Source organism: Nematolebias whitei, chromosome 13 (genome assembly GCF_014905685.2).
Source record: "Nematolebias whitei isolate Nwh7 chromosome 13, NemWhi1, whole genome shotgun sequence".
Taxonomy (NCBI): domain Eukaryota; kingdom Metazoa; phylum Chordata; class Actinopteri; order Cyprinodontiformes; family Rivulidae; genus Nematolebias; species Nematolebias whitei.
This window is the reverse complement of record NC_056510.1, coordinates 41,747,769-41,765,412: the sequence shown is the minus strand read 5'-3', so window position 1 is coordinate 41,765,412 and position 17,644 is coordinate 41,747,769.

Here is a 17,644-nt window from a genome sequence, read left to right as displayed (position 1 = left end):
GGTGTGAATGACAATAAAGAAACTCTGACTCTGACTCTGACTGACTCTGATGTATGTGAGTGTATATTCGTGTGTATGTATGTATGTATGTATATAGGCGTAGGTATGGGTATATATATTTATGGAAACTTACTGCAAAGCCATGAATATTTTAAGTTCTTTATACATATGTATTTTGTTGCTATGTTTTGTCATGTTCTTTGCAGGTGAACAGACAGTGGCCGGGTGTTTTGACGTGTGCTCTATTTGTATATATTTCTTATATTTTGGAGTCTTACTTTGTCTTTTCTTTCTTTCTATCCTATTGGAAAAAAAAAAAAATAATAAAAAATAATAAAAAAAAAACCTACACTAGATAGTCACTATAATAAATATTTCATAATAATGGTGTGGAGAGGATGGCTGTAAGGGGAGAAGGGAGGCCATCAAAAAAGAAAAAAAAAAAAGAATTAGAAAAATTAAAAAGAGTTATTCATTTTGTTCTGTTACTTGAAGATTATTATGATTGAAATAATTGTTTGAAAAAAAGGGGCAGATATAATAAGATTTTTTCTATTTTCTGCTGCCTTTCATTTTAAATCTCTTGTATTTTTTTTATGTTGTTATGGAATTGTTTTGTACTTTTTTTAAATTAATAAACTTTATACCATACCATACCATATTTTATAAGGGGCAGATATAATAATTTTTTCTTCTTTCTGCATTCTTTTCATTCAATGTTTTCTTTTTGATGATTTTTTTAAATTTTGTTTCATTTAAATGAATGAATAAATGAATTAAATTAAATAAAGTGTTAAATGGCTTCAAACACCTGCTAAGTTCATGATATTAATATTTTACATCACTTTATGTAACTGTTTATTTTTTTAATATATATAATTTTCAAATCATATGTTTTTTATGGGGCAGCACGGTGGTGCGACTGGTAGAGCTACTGCCTCTCAGCAAGCAGGTCCTTGGTTCAAACCCCGGTCCGGGGGCCTTTCTGGGTGGAGTTTGCATGTTCTCTCCGTGCATGTGTGGGTTTTCTCCGGGTGCTCCGGTTTCCTCCCACAGACCAAAAACATGCATGTTAGGCTGATTGGTAACTCTAAATTGTCCCTAGGTGTGAGTGAGAGAGTGAATGGTTGTTTGTCTCGTTTGTCTCTATGTGGCCCTGTGATGGACTTGCGACCCATCCAGGGTGTACCCCGCCCCTCGCACAGTGATTGTTGGACATGGGCACCAGCGACCCCCGTGACCCAAAATGGAATAAGAGGGAAAAGATAATGGATGGATGGATGTTTTTTATGATTGTCTACTATTGTAATATCTCCTGGAGGGTAAACTATATCTTGGCTGCAAGTATAAAGCTGTGAAATCTTTCGTTTTCTACAACTGATAGTGGTTGGTCATTAATTATGATGAAGTTTAGCAACTTCTCTGTAAACATTTGAGCTCCGTGGTTTCAGCAATGTGTTCTTCTTGTTCAATCCGAAGCAAGCAGCCTGATTTGGGGCAGCTCAGTCTGTTCCTCCTCAGAGACGGGCAGACTGAGCGGGGCAGATTGGACGCAGCTGGCTGGGGTCGAGTCGCCTCTTTCGGTTTGACCAAAGAGCAGTGCCCCGCTGAAGCCACGGAGCTCGAATGTCCATCATAAAACTAACTTTACCGCGGTTTAATGTGGCGCTATGGCTCGGCAGACATTGCTTGTTGCAGTCTTGTTTTGTGGTGTTTAGTGTAAAATACTTCCACACAGCGGACATGTTTAGATGAAAAGTTTGTTAGCTGTTAGCCACAGTGCTGCTCACTCAGTCCTCACGTTGTAGCTGGTTGCAAACTATGAACTGGATTTCCTGAATGTGAGGCGGGTCTTATTACTCTGGGTTCATGAGACACGCTGCCGTTCAGGAAATCCATTCCATAGTTTGAAGCCAACATGCATCATGGATCGGAAAAATCCGATATGTAAATTATGCTGGTATTGGATGCCGATACTGATAGTGGATCGAATCGGCAACATCCCTAATAAATACATCAAGTTCACACGAGAAGATGTAAAAAATGGCAGGTTGGCTTTCTTGGACTGTGAGGTCTCAGTTTCTGATAGAGGACATTTGCAAACTGAGGTGTACCGCAAACCCACCCACACAGACCAGTATTTGCAGTTTGACTCCCATCACTCAAGCCGTTAGACAGCAGTGTAGGAGAGCAGAACGCAGGTGGAGGAAAGACAGGCTGCAGGTTTCTTTTCAAATCCTAAAGGAGAGTTGGCGTCATTATCAGAAGGCAGTTAAAGCCGCCAAATCGAAGTTCTTTTCTGCGATAATTGCCTCAGACTCCCACAACCCCCGAGCCCTTTTTTCCACCCTGAACTCAGTTCTACACTTCAGTGAACCTTCACCTCTAGAAGCCTCAACTGAGCTGTGTGATAACTTCCTCCATTTCTTTTCTGAAAAAGTTGCAAACACCCGGGCACACATTTCTCCACCTACTCATGATCCGTCCATCCCATCTCATTGTGTTGCTGTTCTTGACCACTTCGAGCCCATCTCTCTGTCTTCCCTGGAGCAGGTCATGTGTGGCTTGAAGCCATCTGGCTCCCCTTTTGACGTTGTCCCCCCTCGACTCCTTAAGGAGCTTCTTCCTGTTCTGGGCCCTCCTGTCCTTGGCATTGTGAACAGCAGCTTAGCCTCAGGTGTGGTGCCAATAACTTTTAAACATGCTGCTGTCCAACCTCTCCTGAAAAAACCTAGCCTTGACCCCTCAGTCATGTCCAACTTCCGGCCTGTCTCCAGACTCCCATTTGTCGCTAAACTACTGGAAAAAATAGTGGAGTCCCAGGTGAAATGCTTTCTAGAGGATAATGCCATCGGAGCTATTCCAGTCTAGCTTTAAACCTCTCCACAGCACTGAAACTGCTCTACTCAAGGTTTTTAACGACATCTCCTATTCAAGACGCTGGTGATTCTGTGCTCCTTCTCTTACTGGACCTCACATCTGCCTTTGATACAATCGACCACGAGATCCTCATTGCGAGGTAAGGGGACGCTCCTCAGAATTGATCCTAACGAAAACCAAAATTTACCAAATTTTAGCAGTGGTGTATGAATTGACAAACAGAAAAATTTATTATATTAAAAACCTGGTTGCTCAGAGTTGTAGAAGGGTCTCTCTTGTGGTGAGGAATAATCTGTTGAGGCAGGTGGAGAGAGTAGGTAAGCTGTGTGGGTACTTGTGTTCCTGAGGAAAACCGGGCGCGGCCGGCTGGACTGAGAGAAGTCCGTCGCCGGGCAGAGAGGAGACCAAGCGCCTGGTTCAAACCTATCTACCCACCTCACCCAGGGAAGGTCAACAACTAAGAAGGAATTAAGGAGTGAGAATCATTCATCATATAATCTCTGTGTAATCTAGTGTAATCAATTATTGTGCTATACCGCTGTTCCTCTGCAAAAATTGTTGATTAAAAGCAAAGCAAAACGTAAAATTCTGGATTCTTATTTCTAACACACCCTCTTGTTCATGGAAGTGAAAAACTTGGTTCAGTGAAACAACAGAAGTATGTGGGAGGCTTTAAACGGTTTTCTTAGCTTTTTGATTATAAAACAACACCCTAGAGTCTTATTTTTTTCCTAGGCTCTAAAGATTGCCAGATCGGTTAACAATTACAATGCTAAATCAGGAGATGAGCTACCGTTAACTTGCGCTCCCTTGTCTGCCAAACGTCCCCATTCCGGCTGCTAGGTAGGGCGAGGCACGAGGTGAAAAGTTGGGTGTGGTGCAAGGAAGAAGGTAGTTAACAGTCTGGGTGAATCATCTCAACACAGCCTAAATCTAAAACTGTCCTTGGAAGCTGCTGCAGGTAAGACCTGAGCCATAGGATTAGTTTTGAGACCCGTTGAAGGAGAGGCTGCGGTGAGGGCGTGGCACGTGCCCTGTGCCTACCTCACTCGGATAGCAAGACAGTTGCAATAGTCGAGCCTGGATGTAATGAATGCATGAATTACTGTCTCCAGTTTATTTTTGGACAATATGGGCTTCAGCTTAGACAGTCGCCTCAGCTGAAAAAAGCAGGATTTAACAATCATATTTACATGACTGTTGAGTTTCAGAGAAGGGTCAAGTATCACTCCTAGATTAGTGACTCTTTGTTTCACTAACGGTGACAGAACGGATAGGTCGATGTAGTGGTTGGTGATTGTGTCATTTGGAGGAAACAGCATAACTTAAGATTTCTTCTTGTTAAAACTCAAGAAATTTAAAGCCATCCAATCTCTGATGTCGGCCAGGCAGTCCAGTAACGGTTGAATAGAGCGAATACCGTTGAGTCTTAGGGGGAAGTAGATTTGGCAGTCGTCGGCGTAGAAAGGAAAAGGTATGTTATGTTTCCTGAAAATAGCACCTAGTGGCAGCAGGTATAAAGAAAATAAAAGAGGACCAAGGATGGACCCTTGCGGTACCCCCCATTTAAGCGCTGCAGAGGCTGAACTAAAATCTTTTATGGAGACACAAAAGGACCTGTCAGCGAGGTAAGATCTAAACCATTCGAGGGCTGACCCAGTGATGCCCACCCACTGCTCTAACCATGCTTTCTGAATCCTGGTAAGTGGCAAATTTCCCGGTCCCATGTCGTTAGGATCCAGGCCACTCCTTAATCCTTGTGCTGGTTCAATTTGAAGAAAAAGGGTTGTAGGTCTTAATCCGGGCTGTTGAGTTTTGAAGAAATAGTTTCAAAAAAGAAAATTATTCCATCGGATTTACCCCAGTTCTTCTCCAGCTAGAATTAATCCAAAATTGCCCTATTAATCCACAATTCGTCCAGAGGTTCCTAGGAACTGGTCCTTGGTCCGTCATCAGTGAAGAGGATCCCCAAACAGCCAAGATTCGACTGAAAACTCTATTTTTATAAGCCACAGATTTTGACTGACAGCTCTCGGCTGGTCACCTCATCTGGCTTACCCCACCTTTTTAGGTGGGCTCTCGGTTCGACTTCACTGGTTCTTTATGAGACTTTGCAAGTCACTCTTATGCATATTAAAATCTGGGTGTACTTAGTTTACTTTCTGCACTGTCACCCTGTGCTGTCTTATGCTGATTGGCTCAGAGCTGTTTTTCAAAGGCCTCTCTTGCGTAACATCAGGTACTTTCCAGAACCTTCATGAAGCTTCTGGTTTTTTCCATTCAACATTCATCATGAATCAGTTTAAACACAGGTTACATTGTAAAATCATAAGATTACATTCTTTAATCACAAAGTTTATAATTTCACTTGATCATCTACTTTTTTTATTGATTTTTCATAAACACATACTCTTCCTTCATCTAAAGCTGGTACTTTATTCAGGAAGAACACTCTTTTTGCTCTGCCTTCTCTTCTGCTCTCTTCTGCATGTGTGTACATGTGTGTCAAGTGAGTCTGCGTGTTTTTACACATTTGTGTTTATGTGAGTGTGAGAGAGGGGCCTCAGACGGGCCTGTGTGCACGTGTGTGTGTGTGTTTCTCCAAGTGGACCTGCATGTGTGTGTGTGTGTGTGTGTGTGTGCTGTGAGGCCTTCAAACCATGACTTAGCAGATCAACACAAAAAACACATAATATGTTCTGACTTGTTCTCTCCCACTAGATCAGTCTGAGCTCCGTAGACTTTTTTTGACACAACTCACTCCTTTTTAGTATCAGTCAGTCCTCCATAGCTAGACTTCAACTGGTCCAAAATTCAGCAGCCCGGTTTTTGACCAGCACAAGCAAAAGAGAGCACATTACACCTGTTTTGGCCTCCCTACACTGGCTTCCGGTTCACCTTCGAATCAAATTCAAAATACTCTTGTGTGTCTATAAATCACAAAACAGCTCTGCCCCCTCCTATCTTACTGATCTGCTCCAGCCGTATGTCCCACCACGTTCTCTCAGATCAGCAGACCAGTTGCTCCTAACAGTCCCAGGAACCCATCTCAAGCGCAGAGGTGACAGGGCCTTCTCGGTAGCAGGCCCAAGACTTTGGAATGAGTTACCTCTGCTAGTTAGACAGGCCCCCCTCCCTCACAGTTTTTAAATCTCGCTTAAAAACACACTTTTATTCCCTGGCTTTCAGCACTGTGTGATCTGGGCTGAGTCTGTGTGCATCACACTGTGTTGGTCATGTTGTGGTTGTTGTTGTTATCCATTATTGTTTTTGTTGGTTTCTACTTTTTGGTGTCCTGTTATGTAATCTGTTGCTGTGTGCTTGTTCTGTTTGTCCCTGTACCGCACTTTGGTGTGCTTTGTCACAGTTTAAAGTGCTTTATAAATAAATTGGTATGGTATGGTATCACCCTTTGGAGCACAAGTTAGGAGTCATCAGGACTCTGTACCACAGAGCAGACAATGTCCCCACTAACTCAGGAGCCAGGCAGAAGGAGAAATCCTACACAAGACAGGCTCTAGACCAATGTGGATATCCTAACTGGGCCTTCCTGAAAGCAGAGAAGAAAACCAAACAGGACTCCAGTCAGCCATCAGGTGAAAAGGAGGAACCCAGACCCAGACCAGTCGTCATTCCGTTTGTTGAGGGAGTATCAGAGAAACTGAGATGTTTATTTTCTAAACATAACGTCCCAGTGGCTTTTAAACCCCAAAATACATTACGGCAAAGACTGGTTCATCCCAAAGATCCAGTCCCCCGGCACAAAAAGAGTAATATTGTGTATGCTGTTCAGTGTCAGGAGTGCTGTGATCAGTCTTACATCGGGGAAACTAAACAGCCACTGTTCAAAAGGATGGACCAGCACAGAAGATCAACATCATCAGGCCAGGATTCTGAGGTCTACACTTATCTCCAGGCTAGCGGTCACTCTTTCAGGGATGAGGATGTTCACATCCTGGATAGAGAGGAACGATGATTTGAGAGAGGAGTAAAGGAGGCCATCTTTGTGAAAAGAAACCGTCCATCATTAAACAGGGGTGGAGGCCTGCGTGTTCAAATGTCCCCGTCTTACAATGTTGTTATTGCTAGTATCACTCAGCCCTCTGTGAATAGTAAACAGCCATCAGTGTGCTAATGATCCATTGTTAGGCTGATGGTCCTTCTTGACCATGTGAGCAGCTGGTTTTGGTTGTCAGCAGCAAAACTGGTTGATCCACTCTGAGAAGGTGCTATTTAAGAGACTGAGCTGAATACAGCACCTCAGACTGAGGAAGTCTTTCGGATGAAAGATCATGTCCAGAGGACCAGATTTAACTTTTTTAGATATTTCTACCTGGATTGTTGAGCATAAATCAGGACTCTTCATAAGTCCAAACTTAAGACCAGGGATAACCACACAGCTGCACAGTGGTTTCAATAAAGTATACACTAGGGATGGGGCCGATCCGATCCAGTATCGGTATCGAATGGAATGGATTTCCTGAATGGAGTCGTGTCTCATGAGCCCAGAGTAATAAGACCCGCCTCACATTCAGGAAATCCATTTCATAGTTTGCAGCCAGCTACAACGTGAGGACTGAGTTAGCAGCACTGTGGCTAACAGCTAACCAACTTTTCATCTAAACATGTCCGCTGTGTGGAAGTATTTTACACTAAACACCACAAAACAAGACAGCATTGTGCAATGTCTGCAGAGCCATAGCGCCACATTAAACCATGTTAAAGTTAGTTTTACGATGGACATTCAAGCTCCGTGGCTTCAGCGGAGCAGTACTCTGGTCAAAACGAAAGAGGCGACTCGACCCCAGCCAGCCACGCCCAATCTGCCCCGCTCAGTCTGCCCATCTCTGAGGAGGAACAGACTGAGGAACAGACTTTGCGGCTGCCCCAAATCAGGCTGCCTGCTTCGGATTGAACAAGAAGAAGACATCACTGAAGCCACAGAGCTCAAATGTTTACAGAGAAGTTGCTAAACCTCATCATAATTAATGATCAACCACTATCAGTTGTAGAAAACTAAAGATTTCACAGCTTGATACTTGCAGTCAAGATATAGTTTACCCTCCAGGAGATATTTATCAGTACAACAGTAGACAATCATAAAAAAACATATGATTTGAAAATTATATACATTAAAAACATAAACTTTTACATTATAAAGTTATGTAAAATACTAAAAACAGGAACATGTCTGTTTTTTCATGCCATGAACTTAGCAGATGTTTGAAGCCATGTAACATTTTATTTAATTTTATTCATTTATTCATTCATTTAAATTAAACAAAATTTTAAAAAAAAATCATCAAAAAGAAAACATTGAATGAAAAGAGTGCAGAAAGAAGAAAAATTATTATATCTGCCCCTTATAAAATATAAAACAACTTTAAACAATCACTTAAATTAATCACTTTAATATCCACTTTAAAGCTAGGAATAAAAAGAAACATGTTTTGTGTTAGCAGAATTGAATTCTAACTTTAAAACTTATCCAACATTAATAAAACTTATCTCAAGTTGCCTTTTTGGACATGCATGCATATATTTATACAAATTATACTTGAGAGGAGATTATTACAGCCTCATATAAAATCAGTGATGATCATGATATCGGAACTGGATCGGTATCAGCCGATACTCAAATCTAGGTATTGGGATCGGATCGGAAAAAAAAAAAAAAGTGGATCGGTGCATCCCTAGTATACACCTAAAAGTTACATAAATGGAAATTGGTTTAAAGTAAGGTTTCACTGCATTTTAGAAACATGAGAGATTGCAACATTCTGTGGCCTAAACGTGCACGGTGGGGTCTCATTAAAATGCCTCCTCGACTGAAAAACTTTTTCACTCGTGCAGAGGAGGCAGCGATTGACATTACCTTCAATGCTAAATTGTGGAGTTGAGGAAATCTGGCATGGTTTTTTTTTTGCCCAGAATACAAGTGCATTGTCAGTATCAGAGTCACAGATGGCATCAAAGTATTTGCTTATCTGTGTTACAATACTTGAATCCTGGACTGAGCTGTGACAGCAGCGGGACAGAAGGCCAGGGCTTTTGGTTGGTGGCGAATCACTGGCTGGATCCACATTCATGGCTCCTGAGCACGTGTCATCTTTACTGTCACTCATGTTCTCCATCATATCCATTAATGTTTTTGAAAAACAAACACAGTGACTGAGTTAGATTTAAAGGAATATACATATCAGAGTTGAATTAAATACTTTTAGGACCTTTTATAGGGCAACTTATTAAATGATCAATTAAGTTATATTTTTGCTATTCAAATAAACATGGTTAATGTAGAATTAAATGCTGGTTATTTTATCCAGTGCAGAGGTCAGTAATGAAATTATTTTATAAATTATTTATTTAGGTTACAAGGTGCTACTGTACTAAATTTAACCGCTGGCCCACTTTTTTCAATAGTACTCAAAACACTTGGTACTTTGGTTTCTCTCTACAGGTGAGTTTGATTGTCTAGTATAAAGTGAGTCAGGATTATGTACAATAGGCGTGTTACCAGCCTTAATATAAAGAGTATCAGGTTCAATAGGCTCAGAGTACAGCTTTGTGCAGCTCAGGGGTTAGCACTGTTGCCTCACAGCAAGAAGGTCCTAGGTTCAATCCCCAGTTAGACCTGGGGTCTTTCTGTGTGGAGTTTGCATGTTCTTCTCATGCTTGCGTGGGTTTTCTCCAGGTACACCAGTTTCCTCCCACAGTACAAAAACATGCGTTAGGCTGATTGGTAACTCTAAATTGTCCCTAGGTGAGAGTGAATGTTTTTTTGTCTTGTTTTTCTCTATGTGGCCCTGTGATGGACTTGTGATCTGTTCAGGGTGTACCCCGCCCGTCGCACAGTGATTGCTGGACATGGGCACCGGCGACCCCCATGTCCCAAAATGGAAGAAGTGGGTAAAAGATGATGGATGGATGGATTTTGCAAATAAGACATTTATTTACAGCAGAGAAAAATGTATACTGACCTCGTCTTCTTAAGTTCATCTCTGAACTTTTTCACTGATTCTGCATTTCTCCCATTTGTAACATCCAAGTCCACCCAGTTTAAGCCAAACTGTGGATCCAGCATGGGCAGTCATGGGCACGGGTGACATGGGCAGTCACCCCAAGGAAGGAGTGTAGCCTGCGATCAGACCAGAAGTCAGTTGTTAATGACACAGATGACTGGGTCTTCAATTTAGAAACACATGTGGGTGAACATCACAATGTAAATCAATGGTATTTTGGCCATCACATTTTTCAAATACATGTAGATAAACAAGGAAGTTCAATGACTGATATGGTGTGAGCCTTAGAGAATGAACTGGTAAAAGGTTATTTATTTGATCTGAAACTGTGAATTGGAACATAAAAATTAGCTCTCTGACAGTAATTTGCCTATATCCATAAAAATCATTAGTCATTTCTCATATGTTGAGACATATTACTCAAGTCTCTACCCTCTGCTCATATAGGTGAGCTCTCTCAGTCAAATGAGGGAGCATCACCTTGGCGCTTAGCTTTAATGTCAGGAGCTGTATGCAGTTGACAATATCAATGTAACTTAATATTAGCTACACAGCTTTTTGTGGCCTGTCTCATTATTGTTTATCATAAACAAAAATTAAACTAGCAGGACCTGCTAACGTTGCTAACATCTCCATCTGCCTTCACGGATCGAACTCTAGGGACCCATTCGTTTCCGTGGGAAAACCTTGGATGTTCTCTGTTTGCCAGACCCGGTTCTGGAGGGCAGTCTGGCAGGGCAGCTGCTGCGGTCGATGTTATTACCATCAAGTTGCTAGTGAGACATGCTAACAACAAGGCCTGCTAATGCTGCTAATAATGCCATGCTGATAAACCTGATAAAACGTTCTGTTGTCTGTATTGTTCTTGGAACAGAGGCAGATTGCTAACGTTAACTAGCTAGCAGCTTACCTTTCTTTGTGCTTCCGTTCCAGGTGTCGATAAAAGTTGGACGTAGTCTGACCATCTCTGATAATAGAAGCACTGCAGAACTTACATTGTGCTGTGTGCTTTTTTTTCTTAATGTTGCTTTACAAATATATTATTTCTGATTTAAATAGACAAATTTTATAACTGATGATTTGGCAGACATCTTCTCCCGTTCCCAGAAAACCACTTCTCACTGGAGTGACAAGTGTTGCCAGATAGAGTCGAGTTTTTCCAGCCCAAAAATCTGTTAAAAACCGCCGCATCACACAAAAATCTGCCCAGTCAATATATTGTTACAGTATATTTACTGTTTGAACATGAACACAGTAGTAATGCAGTACAAGCCAAGGTAATTTAACAATATGTGGCAAAATGCAACAATTCAGCAAAAATCTTCCCAGAGTTCCCAGCAATATCAGAATGAAAACAGCCCAATTGGCAGTAAACTGCCCAAATTGGCCACACAAGGATGCATGTGAGGTGGGGCTGCAGCAGGTGATGGAGATGGGGCTGCAGCAGGAGAACCAGGGACTGGGGCTGCAGCAAGAGAACCAGCGACTGGGGCTGCAGCAGGAGAACTAGGGGCCCAGGCTGCAGCAGGAGAACTGGGTACCAGAGCTGCAGATGGAGAACCAGGGACCAGAACTGGAGCTGCAGTAGACGAATCAGGGACCAGAGCTGCATCAGTAGATGGATCCCGAGCTGCTGCTGGGGAGTCAGGGACAGGATCTGGAGCTGCTGTTTGGGAGTCAGGGACAGGATCCGGAGCTGCTGCTGGGAAGTCAAGGACAGGAACCAGAGCTGCAGCTGGAGAGCCGGGGACAAGAACTGGAGCTGCAGTAGACGAATCAGGGACCAGAGCTGCAGCAGGAGATGGGGCCAGAGATGCAGCCAGAGCTGCAGTAGGAGATGGGGCCAGAGCCTCTGCAGAGGCAGGGGCCAGAGGCTCTGCAGAAGTGGAATCCTCAGGCGGGCAGGAGTGAGGAGCATCCGTCTGGACCTCCATGCGGCTGGGCGGAAACAGGTACATTGCCACCACAGAAGCCTACCAACGTTCCAGCTCTTTTAGCGAGGGAAGACTGTACTGCTCCTCCAGCAAGTGGGGGCATGTGTTCCTCTCCCCCAGTGACTTCCCCCCTCGCTCTTCCAGTTAGCAAGAGCTGGTCTGCTCCTCTGGTGGACACAGGTACCTCCTCACCCAGCAAAATTTTCTGCCATTCCTCCGGCGACTGAGGGCTGGGCTTTTCCTCCGCTCACAAGGTTCTCCCCTTCTTGTGCTGGGTTTGGGGAGGACCAGTGATTCACCCCCCTCTCTCCAATGATTGCTTGGGACAGCCAGGTGAAGAGCAAGGAGGAGGTGGGCAGCGGGGTGCAGCGACGAGTTGGAGAGGGATGCAGAGGCTGTAAGGCTGAGGACCCAGGCTTGAGAGCCAGACGGGTTCCCCAAAATGGATTCCTCCTCTCCTCCCTTTTTCTATCTTTCTGGGCAGTCTATCTGCCTCACAGGCCAAAAACACGAACAAAGTAATCATCCTGAGAGCTGAACTGGAAACATGAGGAAACAGACAGAGACAGGACAAAAACCCAGAAACCCTACAAATATTGCAGTCAGAGAGACAATCCTGTTATGTTCCCATCATAATTTTCAACATTTTCACAAACATAAAGAACACTGTAAAAAGAGGCCCCTCCCCACTGTAAGCAATGACTTACACAACATAATGCCAGGTCAGTCCAGGTGTCACACTGGTGCTTCATTCTTCAGTGAGGATACTCACTGTTAACCACTCAGTGCTATCCCCCTTATACATACTGGGAACAACCTCTGACTCCTGGTGTCAGTTTACAGCCAGTAACAGAGACTTCAACATGAATACAAAAACAAATCAGAACAGGACATTAACAAGAACAACCCATTTCCACACTCAGAAACACTGAACATATAATTTCAACAAGGCTACCCAGCAATGCTTTGCAACTCACACAGTCTCTCTGCGAATATCACAAAGAGAACGTTGAGTTTTGGGGAAAATGAAATAATGTTGAACAGAGACACATATTTGTTTTAATCTGGGGTCTACAAATATCTGTGTTTTGGTGTTAATAAAGTTTGATTATATGTAAATTAAACATTTATACAATTCTATAATAAATAATGGAATCGCATTAGCAGTGAGACAAGTTGAAAGGCTGTGCGTCTTGCAGGGGTGCTCTCTCTCCAACTGTGCAGGGAGTTCTTATAAACTGATTATATCAGTGTGTGATCACTCGTGAGACGGATTAAACAACAACAAGCAGATTTATTACTTGGAGGATATTAATATTGACACACAGCAGCTTTGTAGTTAGTTTAAAAGAAATAGTTAACCACAAATGGGATCTATTAAGTGAGGTAATTCATTGTAGTAAATTTATGAAGGAAAAAATTGACACACCAACACATCATGCTCACTTGCAGGCTACTGAGTTCTGCTCTGCCTCTTTTGGTTCTGCTGAAAGCTCACATCTGAGTGGGACGTGGATGCTTCACCTGTGATTTAGACTACACTAGACTAGACTAGAACAGACTAGACTAGAATAGAATAGAATAGAAAAGCCTTTATTGTCTCACAGAGGGGAAGTTCAAGTGTAACAGCAGCAACAGATATAAAGGTTCACACAAAAAGTTCCAAAAATGTTACAAAACAATATATAAAAAATTAAGATAAACAAAAACAATAATTATACTATACAAGACTATAATAGAAAATACTGTGAAGTTTTTAAAAATAGGCATGTCAAGATGTACATAATGTTCAATATGTATTGAACATTGAGAAGGACAGACTATTTACAGTACAGTAGTATAGGTAGAGTGGGTGATTGAGCAATGGTCAGCATGTATTTCATACTTACAATAGTCCCTCATTTATCGTGGGCGTTAGGGACCATGTCCACCTGCGATAAGTGAATAACCGTGAAATAGGGATACAGTAGGCCAAGTTCAAGTTCAAGGTAATTTTATTGTCATTACCATCTCATGTGGTACAAAATTCAATTCAATTCAAAAATACTTTATTAATCCCAAAGGGAAATTATATGTTGTGGCAACTCATCATCCTGGTTTCATTAATGAGTTGTTATAGATGCTGATGGCTGTGGGCAGGAAGGATCTCTTGTAGCGTCTGTCGTACAACGGATTTGAAGAAGCCTCTGACTGAAGACACTTTGTTGTTGTATGAGTCTGATGAAGAGGATGCTGATGGTTGTCTATAATGTTCTTCACTTTATGAAGAATCCTTCTTTGCACAATCATCTCCAAAGGTTCTAGAGGAGTCCCCAGAACTGAGCCAGCCTTCTTTATGAGCTTGTTGATCTTTTTTAAGTCACTTGCTCTGGTGCTGCTACCCCAGCAGATGATGGCAGAAGAGACAGCGCTCTCTACTGTAGTGGACTAGGCCTCTGACCAAAACCTGCCTCTGAAGACCTTCATGGGACAGGAACTGTTATTTCATTGATTTGAATCCAGAAATACAAATTAGCTCATCCAGAGACTTTCTAATTGTATCCTGAACTAATCAATTGAAAGAGCACTCTCTTCTTTTATATTATCATTACTATTTTACAATATCTTGATAATCAAAAGTGTGTTTAGTTTATACCATTTTTAAATGTTGAAGTGAACCACTCATTTTAAATAAACTGTGAAACAGTATTAATGATTTTTTAATCCACGTTCAAATTAGAAATCAAGTTAAATGTCTATTTACAAAGTAATTATGCATTTTGATCTTCTGTCTGAAATGAGAAAAAGTGATGTCGGTCAAAAGTTGGAGACTATCAAAAAACAAGTTGTTAAAAACGGGCTGTCGTGTTTTTAAAACTCTCAGACAGTAAATAAGAGAACTGGCACCTGCAGTGTTTTTCACTTCGCCAAAACATTTCTTTGTCTGTTCCTAAACATTTCTGCTGTTTTCTTGACTTGTAAAACCCCTTTGACGTCACTAGAACCACACCCCTGTTGGTTCCTTCAACCAATCAGGACTTACTAAAAATGACCGGAAGCAGAACTCTTTAAAAGTCGACACTTCCTAGAACTATTAGTCTTCTGAGTCTTTCTGAGTCTGTGGAGTAATGTCTGCTCAGTCGGCTGAGGTCTTCTGAAGTCTTCTCGAGTCTTCTGGAGTACTGTGGAATAGTTCTGGAGTTTTTCCACTGCTGAGTGGAACTTCAGACTCAGTTTTCCAGTCTGATGGAGGCATCCTTCTCTGCTGGGGGCACGGTGCCTCGCTGTGACTATCACCAGGCGAATGCCCTACAATTTCTAAGGAAGTTTGTTTTGTAGAACGGAGTATCTCACGACTTCTGCCGAGTCACAGCCGCCCTGAGGAGACGCTGAAAGGTAGAGTGCCAGGAACCTCTTGACCGTAGCGGACCCATCCTCTGCCAAGGTAAAGAGTCGTCACGAGCTTCACTACAAGTGTACCGCGGCGAACTGCACTTGAAAGGAGCGTGTTGTTCTGGTCTACAGACATACATCTTCCTCCACATATTTCCTTTAAACTCCTCCATAATTTCCCATCTTTAAACTTCTATCTTGCCAGTAATTAATCCAGATATCTTCAGAAATGTCTGTTGTTTTTATTAAGTAAAACGTGCCAAGTTTTATTAATCAGAACCAGATCAGTCTAATCAAGTGTACAATGTTTTGATGTTAAATTTTGATTCTGTTAATAAATGACCACATTTATTTTGTTGGGTCAAAGAAAATTAACGTCTCATGTCACTGATTAAACCATCTACGCACAGTACCTCTGTCACATATCTGTAAGTAGCTCGAAAAAGAGAGAACCCGTTAATTTAAAATATGACTGTAGTGAAGGTCTGAAGCTAACCTAGCCCTTTAGCACACTACACTACAACTGACTAATAGAACATATGCAACATCTTGCTGCAAACTTTGAAGGACTTCAGCTTCCTTAAGAAGTACAGTCTGCTCTGTCCATTCTTGTAAACAGCTTCATTGTTGCATTTCCAGTCCAGTCTATTGTCCAGGTGAACTCCAAGGTATTTATACTTCTCCACCACCTCCACTTCTTCTCCCATGATGCAAATAGGGTTGGTTCTGTTCCTGATTCTCCTGAAATCTACAATCATCTCCTTTGTTTTGTTCACATTAAAGAGGAGATGATTGTTTCTACACCATGCCACAAAGCGGTCCACCAGTTCCCTGTACTCAGCTTCTTGTCCATCTCTGATACACCCGACTACTGCAGAGTCATCAGAATATTTCTGCAGATGACAGGAGTCTGTTTTATACTGGAAATCTGAGGTGTACAGAGTGAAAAGGAATGGTGAGAGTACAGTCCACTGTGGTGCTCCTGAGCTACTGACCACCTGGTTAGACACACAACCCTTCAGTCTCACAAACTGTGGTCTGTCCGTCAGGTAGTCTTTGATCCAGACAATTGTTGAGGCCTCCACCTGAGTCTTCTAACGTTTCTGACAAAGCAAATCAGGCTGGATTGTGTTAAATGCACTGGAGAAATCAAAGAACATGACTCTCACAGTGCTGTCTGCCTTTTCTAGATAACAGTGAGTTTGCTGAAGCAGGTGTATGACGGCATCTTCAACTCCAAGTCCACGCTGATAAGCAAACTGCAGTGGGTCCTGACATGTGCTTGTTTGTTTAGTCAGGTGGGTCAACAGAAGTATCTCTAGGACATTCATGATGTGGGATGTCAGGGCAACAGGTCTATAGTCATTGAGGACAGATGGGTGAGTTTTCTTTGGCACTGGAACAAGACAGGATGTTTTCCATAACACTGGAACCTTCTTCTGGGTCAGACTAAGGTTGAAGAGGTGCTGCAGAATCTCACAGAGCTGCTCTGCACAGACCTTCAGGACGCTGGGACTGACACCATCTGGACCTGCAGCCTTATTCTGGTTCAGTCTCTCCAGCTGCTTCCTCACCTGACTTCTGGAGACGCAGAGGATGACATGACATTAAAACTCATAAAAGATTAGACCATAAAAGGATGTTTTTCTTAAAAGATCATGTGAAAAGATTACATGAGATGGGACGAAATTATGTACACTAGTAGTAGTAGTAGTAGAAAGTAGTAGTTTATTTTAGTATTTATGTACAGGTACGTATATATTAAGGTATCAAACCCTTCCCACACTTGCAATGTTCTAAACTCTTAAACCTGTGTCCTTTTAACAACATACAGTACTGTATATGTAGCTATAAAATTTAACTTACCGGGCTCTGCAGAACAAGTCCATTTTGGTAAATGGTAAATGGACTGTACTTATATAGCGCTTTTTCTATATTATCAAGATACTCAAAGCAAGATACTCAAAGCACTTTACACTACAATCTGTGCTCTCATTTCCCCATTCATACAAAACTCTACTAGACCTTTATAAAAAAAATCATTCTAAAGAGACTATTTAGTGCTTTATCACATTCATACACCATTCTTATTCCTTGCACAGGTAGAGCAGGCAGCAACAAAATCTTGAATGTCTTGGTTCTTAAACTGCCACCACAAGTGTTTCTTGGCCAAAGTAAGCATGCGAACAACACCAGGGTGACAAGAGAATTTGCTAGAGTGTAACCAGTCCAGTACCTTAGCTCTAGCGGAAGAGGGAACGAACAGCATGCCTGCAGGTCCTGTGCCAGGGTCTGGTTCAGACTGTTGGGCCTCCCTGGTGTCTCTTTCTATAGCCCAAGTGAGGGTCCTGTAGTGAACTAAGCCTCCGGTCAAGACCTGCCTCTGAAGACCTTCATGGGACAGGAACTGTTATTTCATTGATTTGAATCCAGAAA